Source organism: Equus caballus, chromosome 14, assembly GCF_041296265.1.
Source record: "Equus caballus isolate H_3958 breed thoroughbred chromosome 14, TB-T2T, whole genome shotgun sequence".
In the NCBI taxonomy this organism is placed as follows: Eukaryota; Metazoa; Chordata; class Mammalia; order Perissodactyla; family Equidae; genus Equus; species Equus caballus.
The window spans coordinates 107,509,582-107,519,930 of NC_091697.1; the positions used below are offsets into that span (position 1 = coordinate 107,509,582).

A 10,349-nucleotide genomic window follows, 5' to 3' on the forward strand; every position below is an offset into this window, starting at 1 on the left:
TGAGCAATAGATTCAATTATTCACTCATTCGTCCCTTCAATAAGTGTTTATTGAGCCCCTGGTCAGGGGGCACCACACAACCCAGGGCACGTCATTCACAGATGTTTCCATACTTGGTGTAAAGCTCTGGGGGCACAAGGGACAATCCCTGCCTTCAAAGGGCTCACAGAGCAGTGGGAGAGAGGCAGAAGTGGTCCGGCAATTACACTGCAGAGTGGAAAGACCTAAGATGGCATAGTTAGCACCAGCGAACACAGGAGCTTACAGGTGGGCTCGGGGACCCCAGCCTTGGGGATCGAGGGCAGCTACCTAGAAAAGGCTGCACCTGAGAAGACTGAAGCCACAGGCAGGATGCAGCCAGGCTAAGAAGGGGAGAGAAAACAGTCCAGGGTGAAGACGCAGCCCATGTAAACGTGACGGGGTGAGGGAGAGAAGGTAGGATGTCCAGAGGAAGCCATTTTGGACCAGCTGAGCAGAGAGAGGGAAGAAGAAAGTCGCCCAGAAGAGAGGAGAGAATGTAGCTAGTGCCCAAAGCTGCCTGGGGCCTCACCCTCCCCATGCCAGCGTGTGGGTCTTTCTCCTGTGTTAGCAGGTGACCGTGCTCTTGCTTACAATCAAGAGAATTCTAACCATAACGGGGGCTCTTGATGGTCAGTAGACTGAAATACAAGTAGGCCTTTTTATTTTTTTCAGCGTGCAGCTAATAAGCATGTGATTTGCAAACAGCTGTTCAATTAAATGTTGCCATTTTGATAGTTTGGGTTCTAACAGCTCCCCGGGACTGGAGGTGGAAACCGCCAGGTTTGCGGCCGCTGTCTGTTGAATGCTCCCTCTGCTCCGCCCCGGCAGGGTCTGCCCGCTTGGAGAAATGCTGGCTCTGGCATCCTCCTTCTAGTCTTGAAGCTCTGCAGGTGGGCATCCACCTAGGGGATAACTAGGGCTGCTCAGTTTTCAAAGCCAGATTTTAACCTAACGATCAACATATTCTAGTGGAAAAAGTGCTATAAAAATAGTTTAAAAAATAAATAACAAAACAAGTGTTATGTCTTCCTAGATATCGACTCTTTTATCTTCTTAATTCCTATACTTAAAAAAAAAAACCTAGTTCAACGATAACAACTGCTTAACAACAACAATAACGAAAATAACTTCACCCTATTTTGGAGAATTCATTCTTTTCTCTCTACTTTACCACTTCCTATTCAATCATCGCCTATTAATTTTTTTCACACCACACTCAGAAACCGATAACACACAGTCACTGAACATAAACAGCTCCAGCCTACCTCTTTCTTATAGTTCTGTTCCGCATTTTTCTTCCCACTTCCCCTTAAGGAGGATTTTTCTCTCTTTCCTAAGTGGGCTCAAGCCCGTAATCAGTCCTGCGAAAGCTTGTGCAGGGTCTTATTTTCTGCTGTTTTCTCATGCCAAATGCCTTTACGGTTCTAATCCCAACACAATGATCTCCAAAATTATGTGGCTATTTTTGAAAGAGAAAAAGAAATTCTGAGAAGCCTGGTTACAAGTCAGTAACAGGCTGTGCAAACAACTCTAACCATAAACCAAACACAGAAAGACTTCGCAGGGACCCTGCTGGGCAGAACTCACTGGTCTGTATTGTCTTAGCCGTGCCCTCTAATTACAGGCATCATCTGTGATTATTAAAAAAGCAGCAATGTGCTATTGGGGTCATTGTCTCTTGCCTGCTTACTACTCCCTTCTTACCAACCATTTTTAGTCCATCCCACCATTCCTTTGCCTCTATACTAAATGTGCCTGAGGGCTTCAAACTGAGCATCCAGCAATGGAATGTCCAGACTCCCTTCTTCATTGCCCTGGCACCCTGGGGGCCTGTCGCCGTCCCGCTGACGCCCTGCCCGTCCTCGAGTGAGCCGTTTCCCATGCTGTGTGAACCACACTCTCTCTCTACTTCTCTCTGGAAGTTTCAATTCTTAAAACTTGGTAATACTGAATCTCCTCTTAATTTCCCCCCAACAAATTGAATTCCTCTGCTGGTCTAAAAAGGGCAAGATATAGATTGCTACTCTTTCTCTGACTTTTTTTTTCATATCTTAAAAATATCTGAAGAAAATTTGTTCTGCTTGTTCAGCCCTTTTTAAAATATGTTTAAGCAATGGTTACCCCAGAGTGTGGGATTGGGGTGGTTTGGGAATAAAGATTGAGAGGGAAATGAGGCATCTTTACATTTTATTTTACCTTTTTTTGCTTAAGGTTTTCACAATAATAACTTACTACTTTTGTAAGAAAAGTATTTCTTTCATTCAAAAATAGCTTTACATTGTTCAGAAGGGAAGAGGGTTCCTACCTAATGCTTTCTGAACTCCTCTGAGGTTACGATCATCCAGATTTTCATAACTAAATATTTTTCACTGGAAAGAAGAGAGAGCAGAGAGTGAGCGGCTGCGAACCTTGGAGAGAGGGTATTGGTCAGAGTCAGCCTCTCGACACTAGCATCCCCCCACTGAGCCTACGGCCACGTTCTGTGGGCACCACTCCTCGGAGGCTGCGCAGAGAGAGAGTTTAGATAGTTATGAAATAAAGCCAGGTAAGATATTCTGATGTCCCTTTAGGAACTTCTCATTCAAAAGGAAAAGGCGGTTCTTAATTTTTCCTCCGTATAATTTGATACACTTGGAAATTTCTCAAAATCAGCACACGTTGCTGTTGCAATTAAGCTCGCGTGCACACACACACACACACACATCGACCCGAGGTTGACACAGTTCATAAACGCATTTCTTGCCTAACGCCTGCGCTGAGGTGTGGCATTAGCCAGGGTCCCAGCACAGATCTAGAGGGGCCCCTGATGCAGTCCAAACAGGGCAGCCCTCCAGGCCGAGAGCAGAGCAGCGACGGGCAGAGAAAAGACAGAGAGGGAAGAACGGGAGAGACTCAGCACTGGTGTGATGACTGAGTGATTTTAGTAGTTCTGTTTTTATAGAATCTCAAATTTAAGTATCAAAGCACGTATTTCAAAACTCAGTCACAGCCATTCTATATGCCACAAAAAACTCTGCCTGGTGGGTTTAAGATGCTTGGTGCTGGCATCCAGGTCTGCAGGCCTAGAGCGTGAGGGGGAACTGCCAGTCTCTGGAAATACTCTTTTCAAGGACAGTCTATTTCACGCCGACACGTGTGGTCATGGCGTTCCTCCGAGCCCAGGACCTTTAGATCACCTGTCTCTCAGTTGCCTCTGACTCTCAGAACCTATTTGCGAATCTCCAGGTCCTTCCAAATTTAATTCCTCTGTCTAACTTTGCTGTCGGAGAGTACCGGATCCCCAGCAGCACATTCTGAAATAGCAACTTTTTCTGAAGTCCTATATACGGGAGATTCTAGCTACAGAATTAAACTTGTCCTCAGGGCTTTCCACACGTGAGTGTTTAAGTTCTGGCTTGTGTCTGAAGGTAGGAAGTCCTTATTTCTACTTTCTTACTTTGTTCAAAAGACCTTCCCTCTTAAGGGAATTTTTCTGATAACTCCCCCATCTTATCGATCACCTTAAAATCTCGTCTGAAAACTCTGCTCCTGGCAAATACAGCCTTCCTTCTGTGAAAAGCTTTTCTTCTGGCGGAGCCACAAGCAAGAAACAGTCTCAGAGCCTGCCGACGCCAGCCCCTTCATCTGACTGGTGAGAAAAATTCTTCCCCTTTTTTCTTTCTTTTTTTTTTTCAATGAAAGTATTTTACCCTTTTTTCTTTTTCAATGACAGTGCTTAGATTATAGCTAATCTCTTCCTCGCCCATTTGTTCTCGGCGTCATTTATCTTCCAACCAGAGTCTAAGATCTCCCACACCTCTAATGAGTTAAGAGAAAAACAAAAAGCCTGTGGGGTTTCTTTCTCCCAGAGGGTCTTTTGTGTATTGCCCTCCCTGATGGTCGCTGGCTGAGGACACTGGGACTCCCTCTCCTGGAACAACGTCTGATTAGGGTTGCAGTGGGATGTGAGTCCTGCCGTGAGCGGTTGTGTCATCCCAGCCTTCTGGGACCTGGCACCAGCACACTCCTGCCACAGCCACACAGGCTCGGCCCCAGAACTTTTCCAGGTCCTGGTGGCCGAGTCTCCTGGGTGCCTGTTGTGCAGCAGGCACACTCATGAGCAACCCCCTACACACACACCTGATCTTCACAACCCCCTGGAGTGGAACCACTGTTCCCATTCCAAAGGGGAAGAACAAAGACTTCCAGGTTAAGTGTCCCGAGGCAACTTAGCTAGTGAGGGCAGAGCTGGGATGTAAGCCTGAGCTTTCGAACTCTGGCTTTGCCCCGTCATTGCTGTCTGTGTCTTCCTGCCTGCGTGCTCGGCTCTGCCTCCTCTCTTTTACACTCGATGAACCCACTCAACCCCTCATCACCAGAAGAGAGACAAGAGGAGGATCCAGAAGAAAACTCCCCCGGTTCTTCCCCGGCCACCTGGAGTCAAGGTCCCCCACAGGCCTGTGCTTTTTAAAATTATCCTCAGAAAGAATCAGTAGCATTAATTTTTAACCACTTCTTCCCTCCTGCTTTTCTGCCCTCTTGTTGATATTATTTAACGTGAGGTTTAGGCAGTGTTTCTCTAACAGTATCTGTCACACTGCGTTTCAGGGGTTTTCTCTCCCTTTGTTCAAGGCAGCTCATTTCTATCCATTCTCGAAACAATCTGTTCGAGACTGCCCTGAACTGAAGGCTTCTTGGTGGCTATTTTGCTGCCGTGGAATCCTCAGGGGCAGCTTTGGGGGCCCAGCCAGGGGACAGAGGAAAATGCATGTTCCCACAGACCAGTGATGGCTGAACCGAAGAAAGTCAGTCACACTAAAACACAATCCATAAAATAAACAGACTTCATCAAAATTAAAACCATTTGTGCTTCAAAAGACCCCACTAAGAAAATGAAAAAGCAGGTCACAGACTGGGAGAAAATATTTGCAAATCGTGTATTTAATAAAGGACTTGTGTCCAGAATCTATGAAGAACACTTATAACTAGGTAAGAAGGAGACAAATAACTCAATTAAAAATGAGCAAAAGATTTAAATAGATATTTCAACAAAGAAGATATAGAAATATTTTAGAAGCATATGAAAATGTGCTTCATGTCATTACTCATCAAAGCAATGCAAATTAAAACAAATTACCTTTTTACACTCACTAGAATGGCTAAAATGGAGACAATAACAAGTGTTGAAGAGGATGAGGAGAAATGGGAACCTTCACACATTGCTGATGGGGACGTCAAATGGTACAGCCACTTTGGGAAAGGGTTGGGTAGTTCCTTAACAAGTTAAACATCAACTCACCATACAACCCAGCAATTCTGAAGTAGCTGTGCAGGAGAAATAAACCCAGCAGCTACACAAAGACTTTTAGCGAATCTTCATCCCAGTATTGGTCATAATAGTCAAACATCAAGCCAACTGAAAGAAAGGAGGTGTACAGAAGAGTCCATACATACTCCATTTATATGAAATCTTTAGAGACAGAAATGAGACTAGTGCCTGAGGCTGAGGGTAGAGTGGAAATTCACTACAAGTGGGCATAAGGGAACTTTCTGGGGCAATAGAAAAGTTCTAAAACTGAGCGTGGTGATGGTTGCACAACAGCCAACTGGTTAAAAATAACAACACTTGCAGTGGGTAAATCTTATGGCACGTAAACTAGAGAATTGTTTTTTTTTTTATTTCAACTTTGCTAAGTTTTTATCTTTAGCTTTATTGACTTTTGAACCCATGAGCCCATCCTACTTGGTCATGCATTTATTCACTTCTGGGAAAACTCTAGCATCATGTGGCAGAGAGGGTCCAAACACCCTGCATTGTCCTTTGGTGCCATTTGCCTGCTTGGCCACTGAGGGACATAAACTACAAATAGACTTGAAAGTGTAGGTTGAGTTCCTTTAGTGGGCATACCAAATTGTGACAGTGTTGGTCAATGTCTTCAAAATCTAACACTAAATAAACAGACACGTTTGAAATGCTGACTGTTAAACATGAAAGGTTGTTTTCACTTTGCTCAGTCAATTAAAAGATTTAAAGACAAGTGGGAACAAGGCCACATATTTTATCAGGGTCAAATTTTTTCATCAAAATCTGGGTCCTCTGTTACTCGTCAGATCGGGCCTCCTCTTGCAAAGGGAGCATCAGCCTATCCTGGCTGCTTGTTGGTAGGTCAGGAACATTTGCCATGTGTCCTCGCCCGTCAAGCATCATGTGGCCTCTTCAGGGCTGTGCTATTTTAGTAAGGGGAATTATCCCACTCGGGCAAAGGGCCAGCGGCTGAAGAAACCAGACCTGAAGTGGCTGATGGACAGACGCCCCTGTTGGGGCTTTCAGTAGCTGGGGTGAAATTACACTTCCCTGTCAGGCTACCAACACAACTGTTATTCCGCACAGGTCAGCACTGGGCTCTGTGTGCACACCTGTGGCAGTGACCTGTCATTACCAAAAACCATTTAATGTGTGAAGGTAAGAAGTTGTATGCCCCTGTGCTTGGCAAACATTTGAAGCAACAACCAAATCACCATGAACAATGGTGGAAATTAGGTTGTGGTGCATTCACTAACTCTCACTTAAATGCTGTGCCCGCACGGATTCCTGCAGCGCTCACACACTTGACCTCTCCCTGTCTCTATAGGCATTTGGAAATGGAAAGGCTTCTGATAACACATGTCTCAAGAAGTACTGCCAGCTAGTTGCCTGCAGACTCATGATAAAGTATTCACCTTGATAATTTGCTAGGAGTTGGGTATCAGTCTTCCCACTAGAAATCTTATCCATCCATTGCTTGATGATTGGTTGATATTTGGCGGACACAGAACGGACTCCTCCCTCAGGGGCAGACTCATCTGAACCAAGCTCACAGGAACTGATAAGCACAAACCAGGATGCCAATCCGTGAATTTACTGTGAATTGTCAAGTCATCCAGAAGACGAGAAGGCTTATATCAGCAACGTGGCGCATCCCCCCCCGCACCCAGAGCCGTGGCAAGTTCAAGCATAGCCAGAATCACCAGTGTGTCCATTCTGTTCATATCCAGTAAGAAATACAACTGTAAAGCTGATATAGTCTTAATCTTCCCCTCCTCCCACTTTCTCTCTCTCCTTCTCTCTCTCTCAACTTGTTCCGTGGGGAGCCAATTTACCCAAAGGTGAGGATGTTATCACGACATTGGCAATGAATCAATCCTAAGGAGCATCTCTCTACCGCGAGGTGAATGCCCTCTCACCACCAGAGGGACAGTGTGCCGTGGAAATGGAAACACTTCAGGCTGTTGGACGGAGAGTACCACCCCCTGGGTGGAACTTGCATAGGTGTCACCACCCTCAGCCTGCCCCCCACTCTGCTTTGTCTTTGTTTCCATGGCGAGCAGGTCCAGTTCTGACTGGCCCGCTCAGCCAGACACAGTCATTTGTAAGGGGCCTGGAGTCATTCCATCTCCTTAAGGATATGTGGCTTATCTCTCCTGTGATGTACTGATTTTGGAGGCTGATCTATCGTGGGTGTGTTGAACGAGAACAGTTCTTGGGATGGACTCCTCAAGCAGCTTTCTTCTGTCCCGACCATCTTCTTAAATCCGCTCTGGGCCAGTTCTTCTCCAGTCCCTGGAAGGAATGTGAAACAATCCCATGCAGTTTCTGTTCACTCTCTGGGAATGAAAGTAACAAGTTATCATCTCACTCCTGTCAGAAAAATATCCAGCTTTATATAATGCTTGAAACTCTAGGTTTGGTTTAAAATTGAGTCTCCCATCCCTCCAGCTCGTGAGTTTAAGACAGAGGAGGGGCTTGACTGGCTTCTCCGTGCGTTAGTCAGCTCAGGCTGCTATAACAGAATGCCAGAGACCTGGTGGTTCAAACAACACACATTTGTTTCTCACGGTTCTGTAGGCTGGGAAGTCCAAGATCAAGGTGCTGGCCAGCCCAGATCCTGGTGAGGACTGTCTTCCTGGCTTGCAGAAAATTGCTTCCTTGCTGTGTCCTCACAGGGTGGAGAGAGAGAGGTCTCTTTAGGGTCTCTTATAAGGGCACTAATCGTATTGGATCAGGACTCCACCCTTATGACCTCGTTTAACCTTAATTATTTCCTTAAAGCCCCATCTCAAATTCAGCTACATTGGGGGTTGGGGCCTCAATATGTCAATCTGGGGGGACACAGTTCAGTCCACAGCACTCACTTTTATCACTTGTGTTTCCTCCCCTTCCTCTCCTGTGCTCAGTTTCTTTCCCATGAATAGGGGGAGAGAGGAGAATCCAGGAAGCAGGACCACGTGTACTCGCGTGAAGCTGGCATGAGCCTTCAGCGCACTCTCGGGCCCGGCAGTGTGTGAATCCGATTCCTTCTGTTGGGGAAATGTTTGTCAATTCTTGGGAGACCTTCTTCATACAGTTGCTACGCTGTCCTCCTGCTCAACGCTTGTGGCTCTTTCCTTAACCCTTAAGAATTCCAGGGCTGGCCTCCCGCCGCTTCCGTGCAGTCCCTTCTCCCCCGCGACAGCCCCCTTGCACAGACTGAGTGCTTGATTCCACACCAGCTCTCGCTCCAGGGTGGGCCATTATGGTCACTGCAAACCCTCAGGCTTCCTTTTACTTTCTTCCTTTTGCATCCCAAACTCTGAGAAAACGGGCCAGTCACAACACAGTACCAAAACCCTCTTTGCTCCTGCAGTCAGAACAGCTCCCACTTTTAGTTTCCCAGGCAGGGGTCAGAATCCGTCCCCCTGCTCCCTGCTAATCCACAGAGGACTTATTCTAGCTTTCTGAGGAGTGTCCCTGAAGCCCTTCTCTCTTGACCTGAGGGAAGGGGAATTAGCCCCCTGCCACCCTCCAGTCCTTCCTTCTCTGACAGACCTGGTGAATTGGTCCCTAGCATCAGTCCCAGCCTCTTTTCTGGTGTGCTTTCCTGCACCGCGAAATTGAAAATGATCATTTTCAGACTCTCTTGCAGTTAGGTTCTGGATGCAGAAAAGGTGCTGCCGATGGATGGCACTTGAAGAGGATTTGAAAGGCAGAACGGAGAAGGCGGGTGGGGGGAGGAAGCTTTCCAATGCACGCAAGGCTGGCAGATGGAGATGGCTTTTCTGTGTCCATGATCCGCGTCCAACCATTGTGCTCATGGACATCGAGGGGCAGTTGTGTCAGTGGTGACAGAGGTTTCCTTATCTCTGGGTCACAGCTCTGGTGGTGAGATGTTGATGTCAGCAGTGCTGGAGCTCCATGCTGGTCTCCTGACCCCTCCCCTCTAGGTAGCAACCAGAGCAGCAGCTCCCCTGGAGGCCTATTCAGTGGTCCCGTTCCCAAACTCACTTCTGGAGGCCTGGCCTGCGATATACTCCTCCAGCCTTTCCAAAACTTTCTAAGTACAAAATTCCTTGAAATAATGCTCATCTGATTAAAATATCTAGAATGGTTTCTGCTCCCTGCAAATGATGCCTGATGATACACCTCCCCTTGGGAAGGGAGTGGAGTGAAGCTCGGGGCACATCAACAACCAGGCTGCAACCTCCCTTTGGACATCCCGTTGTGAACTCCCGGAGGCAGGCCTCGTTTCCAGCCGGGCCGAGCTCTTCCAGAGCTGCTGTGTCCTTGTCATGCTCCATCACGTGAAAAGGGCCCACTGTGCTTGGAACAGCGCAGTTCCCTAAGAAGGAAGATGATCTCTTCATCTATATATTTTTACATACTCAAGAACCTATCCAGTGTTTTATTTACTTGACTAATGACATTCCCAACTGAAAAGCACTGACCCAGTCCCTTGACTCATCTTTGAACTGGCCTCAGGAGCAGGCAGAGAGGTGGAAAACCTTCAGCAGCCTGAGACGAGCAGTTTCTCTCCAGAATATTCACTCCACCGACTACCACTGCATCCCAGAGGGATGGATTCTTGGCTTGGTTTCGTTCACTGACAAAATGCAGACAGCCCAGTCATGTGAAAGTTGAGCCTCTGGCCCAGAAGCCCTCACCCGAGCTCATCCTGACCTGTCTTCGGAGCAGGTTTTGACGAAAGGAAGCAGAGAGAACACAAGGGCCGTGGCCAGCAGCACGGAGGAATGTGTGTGGCCTCCCTCCCCTCCCCCAAGCCACCCCACATAAAATAAGAGAAATATTGTTTGAGGTGAATAATTAACTTTCTCTTAATATTGTGTAAAGTATACATAAAAACTTCCTTTGGAAACTTTGCTATTTGTCTTGCTTGATAATAGACTCTAAGCAAAAAATGGTTTGCTCGCTCTAGAGATGCAACTTTAAGACAAGTCCTGCAGCCGCTCCTTCCGCTCGGTTTGCTGCCCCGAGGCCCCTCCACCATGGAAATCCTGGGGCCCCCACTGTGGCTCAGGGCATTAGAGAGCGGGGT

The 10,349-nt window shown here is 46.9% G+C and overlaps 1 long non-coding RNA gene across 1 annotated transcript; it reads right to left on the reverse strand.

Moving 5' to 3' along the window:
• Positions 1-665: 665 nt before the first annotated feature.
• On the reverse strand, positions 666-7,348 carry LOC111767927 (uncharacterized). The gene is made up of 5 exons (XR_002799884.2): positions 7,141-7,348; positions 6,721-6,863; positions 5,300-5,416; positions 2,327-2,390; positions 666-934 (listed from the first exon to the last, which is right to left on the reverse strand). It is a non-coding gene; the product is annotated as an uncharacterized lncRNA (long non-coding RNA).
• Between the last annotated feature and the right edge of the window lie 3,001 nt (positions 7,349-10,349).